At 46.3% G+C, this 13,659-nt stretch overlaps 1 non-coding gene across 1 annotated transcript; it reads right to left on the reverse strand.

The window, feature by feature from the left end:
- Positions 1-6,592: 6,592 nt before the first annotated feature.
- LOC120093419 (small nucleolar RNA SNORA15) lies at positions 6,593-6,719 on the reverse strand. The gene has a single exon (XR_005486480.1). It is a non-coding gene; the product is annotated as a small nucleolar RNA SNORA15 (small nucleolar RNA).
- Between the last annotated feature and the right edge of the window lie 6,940 nt (positions 6,720-13,659).

The raw sequence follows: 13,659 nt of genomic DNA on the forward strand, positions 1-13,659 counted from the left end.
GGAGGGTCAGCTCTACGGACCCTGGCCCCTTCATTTCACCCTGGCCCTCCCAGCACCTCCCACGCCCCCAACACAGGCTGTTTGACCCAACACTGTTTGTCCCTCCAATTGCAGCTCTTAGACAGAGGGCAAGGTCTCCCTTGCAAGATGTTTATGTTGCAGAGTAGTTTAGAGAACACACACATATTCTATACAAATACTGCACATACATATATACACATGCGTACCACACACACTGGAACACATGTATATATACATACGCACACCATGCACTGCCCACATCCATGAAACACTGTACATATGCACACCATACACTATGCACACACACACACACATATATATATATACTATGCACATCACACACTCATCATACACTGCACACCACACTCATCATTCACTGCACACATATATACACACACCATACATATCAAACTCATGGGCACACACTTCATATAGACACCACACACATGCACACACACACACATACCACATATACTACTCACATCACATGCATACATGCATATAATATACATCATACATGTGTGCACACATACCATATATACATGCATACCATAAACACATACTATACCACACCATACATGTACATATACATATATGCACACCACATAAATCATAGATGCATGCAACATGCATCTCATATGCAAACCACACATACCACATACCCCATACCACACACACATGTCAAACACCAGACACGCATATCACATCTTTTCTTAAAGGTATATTTTCTTAAAAGCATGTTTCCAAGCATTTTAAAAACTGAAACCAAATTAAAGAGAATTTAAAATGATCTCCCTTCGCTATCCTTTCAATCTTTGTAAATGGTCTTATTTTAAAATAAAGTGGCAAATAAGCCCTTTAGACACATTTCCCCACCTGGGTTTGCCTTCCCAGCAGAACAGGATGGATAGCTAGGGTCACTGCAGTGACCACTGCTGAAGAAACACCGTGCTGGGGTGGGAGCCAAGTTCATGACCACAGCATCAGCACAGCCCCAGGAGACTTGCTGCCTGAGAAAGACAGGAAATGGAGAGTCCTCAGGTGCCCTCCCTGCCCTTGGGAGCTCTATTTGCTGCATGATGAATAATAATGACTTCATTTGCATGACAGTCTCCTCTAACCCACACTTCTCTGACATACCTTCATTCTGTTCCAAGAAACCAAAGGGCAGAGAATTTGCCCAAGGTCACCCACTTACTTGGCACCAAGTTTTCAGACTCTGCTTGGGACTAGGAGCTATCTGGAGTATCTCATGGCTTCCACAGGACACAGGAGGAAGAGGAAGTGTCTGGGATAAGATACAGAGGAGAAAACCCAGAAGCAAAGACAGCTAAGACAGCCAGGGAAGTTGAAACCTGGTCTCAGAGGATGCTTTGCATGTGGGAGGAGGGGCCTCATCTGAGTCTTAAGGGCATCCATCACCTCATCAGGAGTTCCTAATAGAAAGAAAAGGAGACATGCGTCTAGAGGGGATCTGTCTGAGAAGAAGTCCCAGAAAAAGGAAGTCTTTACCATAGTGAGCCAAGATACCTGTAGGTGCTCCCTGTGTCTATGAGATACTACAGGAAAAACAAGAATCCTGCCACATCTAGAATTGAAATCTGAACAAACAAAGCCAGGGCACGGTGGGCTTAGACACAAGTTTTGTCTTCTTACCATGGATTCAGGCATGAGTTATTGAGCCCCCTTCAGAGACCCAAATTGTGGTTCAGCCTAATGAGTGATGTGTAATGGTGGAGGCCCAGGTGAAGGACACGCCCCAAGTCACTTGGGTGAAGTACTTGCACATTCTCAAGTCAGAGGGAGTAAAAGATGTGGGTCCTTTGTTTATATAATGCCAAGAGTTCACCCTGAATACTAGGCCTATCACCTATCACCTGGCACTTCCCATCCCTCGTGGGCTGGCACTCAGCTAGGAGCTCAACCCCACGTGCAGTCACACGTGGACTCTCCAGAAGCCCCCTTCAGCCTTCAAATTATGAGTGAGGTCTTACCTTGAGGTCAGTTTGTCCTGACACTCAGATGTTAGCCAGAGCTCTGTGGAGAAGCAGTACCAATAAGAAAAAAATATAAATAGGTAGGTAAACAGATAGATAATGATAGATGATAGATAGATAGATAGATAGATAGATAGATAGATAGATAGATAGATAGATAAGACATGAGAAAAAGAGAGAGACTTGACTTAAAGAATGGATCCATGAGGTTAAAAGGATGGCTCAGTGGGTAAGAGCTCTTGTAAGAACGAGGACCAAAGTTTGAATCTCAAAACCCACATAACTGCCTGTAGCCACATGCCTGTAAATTTGGTATGTTAGTGGGTGAAGACAGGAGAATTTCTGGAACTTGCTGAGACTTACTGCCTGCCAGCCTAGCTCAAGGTTTAGTGAGAAAGACCCTGCCTCAAAGAAATAAGGCACAGAATGATAGAGTAGGACACTTGACATCTTCTGGCCTCCACACAGCTGCACATATAAATATACCATATACACATACATGACAACACACACACATGAATTGCCTTACATGATTACTGTGGATACAAATGAGTCTGAATTCTACATGTCAGACTAGAGAGTCAGAATCCAGTTGATGCTGCCTGCAGTCTTGAGACGAAGTCTTTCTTTCGAAAGGAAGTACACCTTTTCTCTCGAACCCTGAAAGGTAATACAGTTTCTTTATTGACTACTGACTTTAATACTAATCTTACCAAAAAAAAAAATTCTTTGCAACAAGAATCATTACCTTGGTCTTTGACTAAGCAAATGGGCACTGTAGCATAGTCAAGATAACATACAAAATCAGTGATCACACTCCCCAGGTCTGCAGTGTAGAAAGAGTTCAGTCTAGGTGAGGGTCAGCAGGAAAGAAAGCCAGCAGAAAGAGCAACAAACTTAAAAACAAACTCTAAGCTTTGTTTAAGCACATATCTGGCTCATCCCAGAGGCTGCAGAAGAGCTCCACTGAACATTCCACTCACCATGGGCTCCGGCTTTGATGCTACCTCTTCATCCACCAGGGTAGTCTCAAGTGTTTCCTATATGGTTGCTATGTGCATATGTCTTTTCTGATTGGCATGCCCCCTTCATCATGGTATTTGTCCAAAGGACATATGGCTGAGTGAATAGCTGGCTTCATTCTGGGCTATGACCCCACTGAGGTCCCTCATCAAATCTGTCTCTTCCCTCGATGCTGCATGGTGACTTGGCAGAGCCACCATATCCACTTCAGTGAGTAAATCAGTTTCCTTAGGGAGGACTTCCAGATCCCTTTGCCATGCAGTAGAGCAGAGCACCTGGGGTGTGGCAATCGTTCCCTAAATATAGATGCTAAAAGTTCCCATTCCCTGGCAAAGCACTTCTGTGATACGGCCTCTCACCCTGTAAATTTTATGAGTTGCCATGGGGGTGCTGGGAACTAAACCCTGGTCCTTTGGAAGAGTATCCAGTGCTCTCAACCACTGACCCATCTCCTCAGCCCCTTCAGGTTAGAGTTTTAAGGACTGAACAGGATGAAGCATTAAAAGAACAATATTATTTGCAATACTTCAAAAGGCAATGTACAGAGCTGGAGAGATAGCTTAGCAGTTAAGAGTTCTTCTAAAGACTGTTCTTCTAAAGGACTCCAGTTCAAATCCCAGCAACAACAACATGCCAGTTCACCCTCACACAGACATACATGGAGGCAGAAGACCAGTGTAAGCAAACAAAACAAAAAAGGCAATATGCATAGCGACACATCTTAGAGAGTCGCATTGAAGGTTCAGAGCAAATGCCTTGGGACAGTTGCCTATGAAGAGAGGGTTTTGGCAATGCTAAAGGGCACTTTAACAGAAGTAGAGGAACTTAGAGCATACTGACAAGCAGTATGAGCTAGAAAAATGGACCTCTGCTCTGTACACTGAGGCCCAGACACAGGGAAAAGAATCATATTGACAGAGGCTACAACTGCCTCCCGTGACTTGTTCCTTATCTATCTCTCCTGCTAGACCAGTGGTTGGCCAACTCTGACCCATGAGCAGCTAATCCTAGCCCACCATTTGGTCTTGACAGTTCTGTTGCTGCCCAGCTCTGCCCTTGCTTAGCTGTTCCTGTAGCTGCTTTTACCCTCGTGGCAGAGGCAAGGGACTGAGAATGAGGTTCTATGCCCTGCAACACTTACAATGTTTATGATCTGACCCTTTACAGAAAATGCCGCCCATACCTGTTCCAGAACAAAAGTTCCACAGTGGCAAGAGCCAGCTGAACAAGGGGAAATAAGTGTCCCTGTGAGGGGAGGGGAAGGAAGAACACAAACACAGACATCCCTGCACTGGTGCTGAGTGACTCAGACCATGAGTGGTACCTCTCATTCTTCACATGCCCTGGGGACCCTTTGGGCCCATGCCTGTATGCACGTTTTTCTTCTTGTTCAAAGAACACTTTCTTGGCCACACCTCTTCTCCAATAAGCTGACCCACATCTCCTCAGTGAGACCTTTTCTGTGTCTAGGCTTACCCTAGATACCTTTATGTCGTCCTCCAAACGACTCAGTACTTTCTGATGATGCTCACGTGCTCTGGGCATTGTTCTTCCATGGCTCTTCTGTCTTCCCTAAGACAAAACCTTCACAAGAACATGGACCAAGTTCTACTTGACTCTAGGTTCCCAGGTCATAGGGCACAGCCTCCAGCACAGGGCAGATATAGTTAGAACTGGCTAGCTGGTGTGCCCTGGAGTTCCATCTTCCCAAACACTGGTCAAGCAAGTGCCACAACATTCAGATTTTTCACATGGGTTCTGGGGGATCAGACTCAGGTCATCATACTTCTGCAGAAAGAATGGAGGACTCACACAGGAAAGAGAAAGAATGAGGTTAGAAAGGACTGGGTGAATGTGTGCTGTGAAGTTACATGCCTGTAATCCCAGCATTCAGGAGGTTGAACCAAAATCACAAGAAGTAGACCAGTCTGGGATGTATAGTAAGACCGTATCCTGAGAAAACAAGAGAAGAAAAGAAGAGGAGGGAAGAAGGGATTGGAGGTGTTATGCCTGGAATAACAAGCAGTGGATGTTTTCTCCCCCCAGGACAAGGCTCATGGCTGGCTTCGCCACATGAAGATTGTCCACTGAATGACTTGGATCTAGAAAGAGCCAGCCTCAGGCCAAACCAGCCCCTTCTGACTGTATAACCTTTTCCCCGCTGTGCTTCTGAGGTCATTTGCCTGCTACATCTTCCTGGGCAGACTCAGCACATCCCATTCATAATGAGGGCCCAGAACAGAGGCTTGTGGGTATCTAGTCTGGACAGAGCATGCCCATCTTCTCCAGGATCCTGGAAGACAGGACTGCCAGATGCAACCTTAAGAGTCTGTTCTCTGCAGATCTCTGAGCCCATGAGCTGCTCAGCTGCTAGATCTGTGAGTGAATATCCTCCTCTTGTCTGGGAGAGAGAAAGTAAATGAGGACCTGGAGACTAGAAGACTATGAGTCAAAAGCCCTATCTCCAGACAAAATCACACGCATCACTTCCTGTGCCCTCGGCCTCATGCTTGACAGGAAAGGATTTCTGAACAACTTTCTCAGCCCAAGCTAATTTCTGAGACAAAGTAGAATGTGATGGGCACCCACATATGCTAAGCGTGTGATGTTGGAAGCTTATGATGACTATTCAAAACATTAAGATCCAGCAAAACATATCGCTTGTCATCCAAGGTTGCCATGAAGCACTTAACAGACTGGTGCAGAGGTTGCTGGGACTTCCATTCTAAAGGCACGGCTAGGATGACCTAATCGACAAAACAGAATTTCTTCATGATCATGGAAACCGAGAGTTTGAAATCAACACATTAGTTGGGTTGGTTTTTTCCTAAGGCCTTGACCCATAGGTTATCATTGTTTTTTTTTTAATCCTTAAGATTTTTTTAAAGATTTATTTATTTTATGCATATGAGTACACTGTAGCTGTCTTCAGACACATCAGGAGAGGGCTTCAGATCCCATTGCAGATGGTTGTGAGCCACCATGTGGTTGCTGGGAATTGAACTCAGGACCTCTGGAAGAGCAACCAGTGTTCTTAACCACTGAGCCATCTCTCCAGCACCAACCCTGAATATTAATTTGTCCCTGTGCAAGTGTGGTAGTGGGGTGTGTGTGTGTGTGTGTGTGTGTGTGTGTGTGTGTGTGTGTATAAGGATACACACGCACATATATCATACGAGGTTGATATCAGGTATTTCTCAATCACTTTCCATCTAACTTTTTGAGACAGGGTCTCTCACTGAACCTGGAACTCACAGATCCAGCTACAATGGCTAGCTGGTGAATCCTGGACATCTATTTCCCCAAAGCATTGGTATTATAGGCAAGTACCACAACACCACATTATTGTTTTGTTTTGTTTTTCACACTGGTTCTAGGGGATCAAACTTGGGTCATCATACTTATACAACACTTTATCAACTGAGTCATCATCCAGGTGTAGACTCTTATAAGGACACTAATTGGCCTTAGCCTTCCTAATGCTTCGACCCTTTAATACGGTTTCTCATGTTTTGGTGACCCCTAGTCATAAAATATTTTTTTCTTTTTTTACTTGTACTCACTTTTAATGGTGATATACCATAAACTACAGCATATCAACCATCTTAAAGGAAGACTTTACTTTTGCATGGTGTCTGGCTGTAAATTACTGACTGAAGAACACAGTATTCAGCGTGCCTCATAAAATTATTTTAACTGCTACGTCATAACTATAAATTTTGTTACTGTTATGAATTGTAATATCTGATATGTAGGATATCTGATATGTGATCCTGTGAAAGGGTGCTTCCACTCACAAAAGGGTGGTGACACACAGACTGAGTACCCTGGCTTTGGGTTTGTGTCATTTGAACTCTCTTACCTGCATTAAAACCTTATCTCCAAATACAATCACTTTCTGACTTCCCAGTGGTTAGGCCTGCTGGATGTGGATTGAGAGGAGTGAGATTCAACTCAGACACAATGACTGGAAAGATCCTGGACGAGGGAACTAGGTGGGAAAAGCTAAAATTCTAGCACCCAGCTCACTTTAAGGAGGTTCGAGGCAGAAATCCAAACCTCTTTAATCAGAGGAGAAAGTAAGGATGCAGGGACAACCCCTATCTAGAAGATAGGTTTCCTCTAAAATACCAGGGAGAAGGGGTTGGGGATTTAGCTGAGTGGTAGAGCGCTTGCCTAGGAAGCACAAGGCCCTGGGTTCGGTCCCCAGCTCCGGAAAAAAAAAACACCAGGGAGAGTTCCTGAAGAAGAGGCACTACCGCACTCCATGACTATATCAGATGCACCAAAGGGGCATCTCTCCCGCTGTGGCCAATGAAAGGGTGTCCTGGGTTTCCTAAGCAATTTTGTGCGCTATTCCTCCAGTTTCCTGGTTGCTCAAGCCAGAGCCTATAAACCGTGTGAATCAACTCAGTGTGTTCTCTAGGTCTAAGACCTCCCTGGACCAGGGGATCCTGGTGGACAGTTTGAGAACCTACTGCTTCATAGACTTAAATTGGCACACACAGATCATATTAACACGCAGATTCTGAATCAGCAGGATAAGGCCTGGGGTTCTCTTCTACCCTCCCATTCTTCCTCTCTCCCTCTCTCCCTCCTTACTCTCCCTCCCTTCCTTCCTTCTTCCCTTCCTCCCTCCCTCCCTCCTTCCTTCCTTCCTTCCTTCCTTCCTTCCTTCCTTCCTTCCTTCCTTCCTTCCACCTGTATGTAGCCCCAGAATTCCTCCTAGGATCCTCCACGAGGCTCCCATTCAGGCTCCCATTTATGCTGCCTCACCAGGCTGAGATCCACATTTCTAAAGAGTCCCTGGCCCAAGACCTGGGGGTGACCCTTTGAATCAGAAGGGCCTCTGCAGCTTAATCCCTGAAAACATTTCCCCTGAACCAAAGTGAGTATATTTGAAAATTTGACAGACACATGCTGGCGGCCAGGCCATCGGCTAGGTTCGGAAGCCTCTGCAGTCTTAGGCATTAGGGAGCCTTTAGTTTTGGATTGGAGCAGGGAGGAAGCTGGGGGTGGGGCAGCCTGGAAGAGAGCCTAGCTGTTTACTCAGGGCAGAGGCGAGTTTCCATGGTTAAGAGCTGGCACCAACCTCCGGTGTCTGCCAGCTGCCTGCCCTCCTGGCCCGACAGCACCCAAGGCCAAGGGCAAGCCAAAACAGCCTGGGCAGCGGGTATATCCGACTGCAGCGAGCATTAGAGTCTGCATTGGCAGGAGCTGCCTGCTGGGTAAACATCATTCTGTGATTTTTTTTTCCCCTCTTCAAACAAGCTCTCCTCAGCACTGGCCACATAACCCTCCACAAGGCCTCTCAGTGCTGTTGACACAAAGGCACGAATGGTGTCATTCCAACCCAAAGATAAAAGGGACCCTCCCTCCCGTGGTGGTGGGCACTTCCTCCCGGGAGGAACACCAGCCATCAGGAAATTGACCAGGCCAGTCTGAGCCTCCTCTGAGGCGGGGCTTGGGGTTTTGTTATTTCTAGTGGATTGCTTTCTCCCCAAAGCTCCCCTTGTTTCGTGTGGCTCGGTCAGCAGATATGTCAGCAGTGGACAATGGCCTCTTTCTACAGACAATGGTCAGCATGAGGAATGTCGAAGAAGGAAGGGCAGGGCTTCGTGTGGGACAATCCAGCTTTTAGAACCAGTGACCAAGTGGGTGCTGTAGGGAGGGTCCCGCAGTCCCCGGGGCAGCCTCTTCAAAGAAGTCATTTATGGGACGGCAGCCCCAGAAAAAAAAAATGGACCACCGTTATTGAGGCTGCTTGCGCGCTGGTTCACCTGCATGCCAGACGAGAATTGTAATACCTGCTCTGTCGGACTCCAGGAGCACCTGTGACCACAAGCCCTGCCGTGCAGACTTTGTTTAATGAAAAAGCAAACAGCTATTCAGCCCTCCCCTCCGAAGCAGACCGGACCTACCCCTCCAGCCTGTGCCTCCACTGGCCAGTGTTTGAGAGAAGAAAGAACTTATTCACGGCCAAGGTGGAAACATGCCTTCTCCTGGGGAATTGTGTAACTGTTTTGTAGTGGGATCGACTACAGTCCTCAAGGTCTTTTGGAGGGGAGGGTATAAAAGAAAAACAGATAAAGGGGCAGAGGCTGGAGCCTGCCTGCACTGAGGTCTTTGCACTGGATTTACTCCCCGCTGAATAACTGTCCTACCGAAAGCCGCAGCACTTTTGCGCATCACCTGGTCGCTGGGTCTCAAGTCCTCTGCAGTGGTTAGAAAATGAATTAGTCGCCTGCAGTCATTTCTCTACCCCAGTGTGGTTCTCAATCTATGAGTCAAGACCCCACTGGGATCACATATTAGATACCCTGCATATCAGATATTTACATTGCTATTCAGAACAGTAGCAAAATTACAGTTATGAAGTAGCAATGAAAATAATTTTATTGTTTGGGGGTCGCAGCACTGTATTAAAGGCTGCAGCATTTGGAAGGTTGAGAACCGCGGCTCTAGCACAGTACTTGGTTCATAATAGAACGTTGAGTAAAGATTTCTCCAGTGAATGAAACATTTAGGAATCTCTAATTCTTTTTTTTTTTTTTTTTTTTTTTTGGTTCTTTTTTTCGGAGCTGGGGACCGAACCCAGGGCCTTGCGCTTCCTGGGTAAGCGCTCTACCACTGAGCTAAATCCCCAGCCCTCTAATTCTTTTTATCCCAGCTTAAACAAGAAAAGAAGAACAAAGAAAGAAAATTCTTCCACAGTGCAATGTTGCCTACCTTGTAAGTTGCACCTCTTAACTAGCTTCTCACCGCCCAAACATCCCCAGGGTTTCTCCTGCCCCCCACCCCACCCCCGCCACTGCCTATACTGCCTTGAACCAGGAATTGTTGTACAAGCATTAAGTCTTTGCCCCAACCATCCCAAGCGCCAGTTCCACTCCCCCAAACCCACCCCTACTCCCACCCCAAGCTTTCCGTAGAGATCTGCTGAGTTCCTGCCAAAGAATCTCACTTCTAGTGTTTGGTCCTCTTATGGAAAGCTGCCAGTCAAGGTCCAGGCACACGGCCCCATCAGATCAACTGCCACAACTACTTGAATGTGTTCCTGGGAGCAAGGACTGAGTCTAGCTTTCCACCGCCTGCCCAGTTCCACTAAGGGGCTGCTAGTATCCATCAACAGTGCATGAGGGGACCAGTGAAGTTCTGGTTTACCCAAAGCACTGAAAGCCACACTTCAAGAACAGTGCTTGGCAGAGAGGACTATTGGTCCTCAACAATAAGTGGATGTTGACTCAACGAATGGGTAGATCTCGATTCATTTACTAGATAACTTCACATGCGTGTAATATTAGGTCCCCTACTCATCAGCTAGAGGGAATTTCTGGGCAGCCATGTCTACCAGATGAGTCTATCCTGATGGATGCTCATGAATCCAAGAGGCCCCTCTTGGGCCCTTGTTTATCTTTTGCCTGGGACCTTGTGCTTTCCTGGGACAATGCCACATTGTTTATAATGCATCAGTTGACATCTGTCTCATTGCCCTGGACTTGCTCTGGGTCTCTGTTGCTCTCAGAAAGGATGAGCCCTCTAGCCTTACCACTAAATTCCTAGCAGAGATTAAGTCCAAAGGTGCCCACTGCTGTGCGGTTGTAAGGCCAGTGGGCCCCAGGCTCTCAGCAGCAGCAGCAGCAGCAGCAGCAATAGCGGAGGCAGTAGTGACAGGCAGGACTCGTGTGTGTTTGTGTGTGTGTGTGTGTGTGTGTGTGTAGCCTCCCACAGACCCTGGGGCAGCATGGTCCCATCTGTTTCCCAGTTCTAGGTCAAATCAAGCTGAGAAAGGATCAGGCTTCATGTGACCTGAGATGGCTGGAGCATCTGGCTTCTCCCTGCCCCTCCCCCATCCTCAGAAACAAGCTGCCTCCATTCTACTCGGTGACTTCCAGGGATGCCATGCTTCCTCAGTGATGCTGAGCTTTGATGAAGTGTAACCCAACAGAAGTCACAAGACAGACACCACTTCCTTGAATCCTGGTTCAGTCACTTAGCTGTTGGACTTGGATAATTACCACATGGCCCTGTGCTCATTTAAATTTTTTTTCCTACTGCTTACTCTGTGGTATTGTTATAAAAATCATGGGAGATCTGGTGGGCATTAGACTCAGCACATGGCAGATATTACAAATCCTTTTTTTCTCCGCCCCCTAACACAAGGGAGGAAGCCACTGCTTGGAGTGAAACCCCTTCAGCACTGTGGAGTCAGGACTGTGCTTTTGATAACTCCCTCCCCTTATGAGAGAAAAGGGCAGTGGAACTGTAGGGGTTAGCCTCATCGTTCCTTTTCTAAGGTGTTTTCGTCTCCAAACTGCAGAAGCCACCTCAAGTCCTGCGGGACACAGTTATTATTCATAAGTGTTCCTATGAATCTTTGGTTAACAAAAATCCCAGCAAAAGCAGTGTTTGTAGATCCAGTTCTGTCTGTCCTTGTTTTCAAATCTCACAATAGAAATGTTAAAAACTTGTTTCAAAGCCTGGTTAAGAAGGGGAACTTGGGGCGTTTTGACATGGAACCATCACAGGGTGGGGGGCAGGGGAGAGGATTGTTGAAAGTGGCTGTGTCTCAGGGATTCTTATGCTTTGGGGAAATGCCTACCCTTTCACTGCTGAGCGGCTAGCTGACTCCAGGACGCAAAGCCCATGAGACCCATGTGCGCTGACCCTCCCTTTCCCTGAAACACAGAGCTATGTAAGTAGCCTGCGCCTTTTTCTAGCACCCAGAGCACTGGGATGGAACTGTGGCTCTCTGAGCAGTCTCTCGATGAGTTTTTCAAGTCAGTCTTTCCATAGAACCTCAGGGTCTCCATCTGTAGCTTCCTGTTGCTATAAACACTCTGACTTTGTATTAAGTCAAGGCTAATACATTTACACCAAAGAGACCTAGAGTGCACTGTGAGGCTCTGATACTTGTACAAGTTTCTCCGAGTGATTTCTTCTATCTCTCACCATTAATCCTATATGAATTAGTCTCAGGGAATCTTTCTGCCGTGACATCTCATATCTATGTCTCCTGACTTGTATGAGCACACCTAGGCTCTAGAAAGGGAGGGGTATTCTAGCAGCAATTCGTGAAGACCCAAGGGAAACCTAAGCATCAACTCACCTATGCTGGCTGTCCTATTTTTGGCATCGTGTACTGGCACATGCCTTTAATTGTAGCACTTGAAAGTGTGAGTTCAAGACCAGCCTGGTCTGCAAAATGAGTGCCAGGACAGCTAGGGCTACATAGTGAGACCTTACCTTGAAAGAAACCAAAAACTAAAACGAACAAAAGTAAGAAAGAACGGGGAAAGCCAAGTTGAAGAAAGACTAGAGATGCCTGGGGGCCGCCATAAAGATGGTCCTGCAGAAGCATCCTACCACACCCCATTCTCATCTTTTTCCAATTAGTCCTTTGAAGCACTTCCCTTTGTCCCTCACTAATTGCTGGGTAATTGTCCACTTTAGCACTCTTCCCAAGCCGGTAGGTATTTGAGAAGCATGATGACCTCTGGCCTTTGACCCAAGGTGATCTTTGCTAGGAGAACCCATGAAAGATTGATTTGAGCAGAGCTGAGTTAGACAAACAAGCCATTCAAATAAACTTCAGATCTGGAGGCAAAGCAGGTAAAAATGTAAGCGACCTTTGAGACCTGGAATTTCCTGTCCCCGGTGGAGTGATGGGCAACTTTCTGGTCTTTCCCTTTAGCCTAGAACAATCTGATGAAGCATGGGGGTAAGGCTCAGGTGAGCTGAGCTTGCACAATACCCTTGAAAAGGAAATGAGTAAGTCTTCAGCACAGTCTGAAGCAATTCCTCTTCTTTTTCCTCCCTCCTTGACTGTTAGAGAACAAGGACACACATTGTAGGCCAGAATGAACTACACTCTGTAGCCCAGGCTAGCCTCAAGCTCAGAACAACCTTCCTATCTCAGCCTCTCAAAAACTGGGATTATAGATGTGAGGTACCATACTTAGGTCAACAACTGCTCTTACTATTTCACTCTCTTTTGCCTTGATTGGTTTCCTTCAACTTAGATAGTCCACTTTGAAGAAGTCTTTCTATATTTGAACTGCACATTTGAACAAATTTTTATCCTCCACTTCTCCATCTTCTCAATGCAAGAAGCTATCTTTCACAGCTTCCAATAGGGCTGAGGTAAGTAGAGGAATTGTCACATGAACAAGATGTGACCCAGTGAGAAACCAGTGTGTGTGTGTGTGTGTGTGTGTGTGTGTGTGTGTTGAAAGTGTTCATAGTGAAAGAGTCTAGATTTGTTCGTTTGTTTCCCTGAAGTGATTTACTGATGAAGAAGAAGGGGACAGGACAGCATTAATAAAAACTTTAAAGCAGAAGCAACAATGAAGGCTAGTGGTGTGACTTCGTGGTAAAATGTTTGCCTAATGCAGAAGACCCTGGGTTCAATTCAGACAGGAGGAAAAAAATAGAGAGAAGAAATGAGTGGAGGAGGAGTTCAGTAAGGGCAAAATAATAGGAGACTCGGGAATTAATGCAGTGATTGAGGGCGCTGGCGCATGGTCAGGAGGACAGGGATTTCTAACACCCAACTGGCAGCTTACAACCATCTGTAGCTGGAATTCCAGGGAGTCGGACAAGGAGCTAGGCAAGTACA

Source organism: Rattus norvegicus, chromosome 6 (genome assembly GCF_036323735.1).
Source record: "Rattus norvegicus strain BN/NHsdMcwi chromosome 6, GRCr8, whole genome shotgun sequence".
NCBI lineage: Eukaryota > Metazoa > Chordata > Mammalia > Rodentia > Muridae > Rattus > Rattus norvegicus.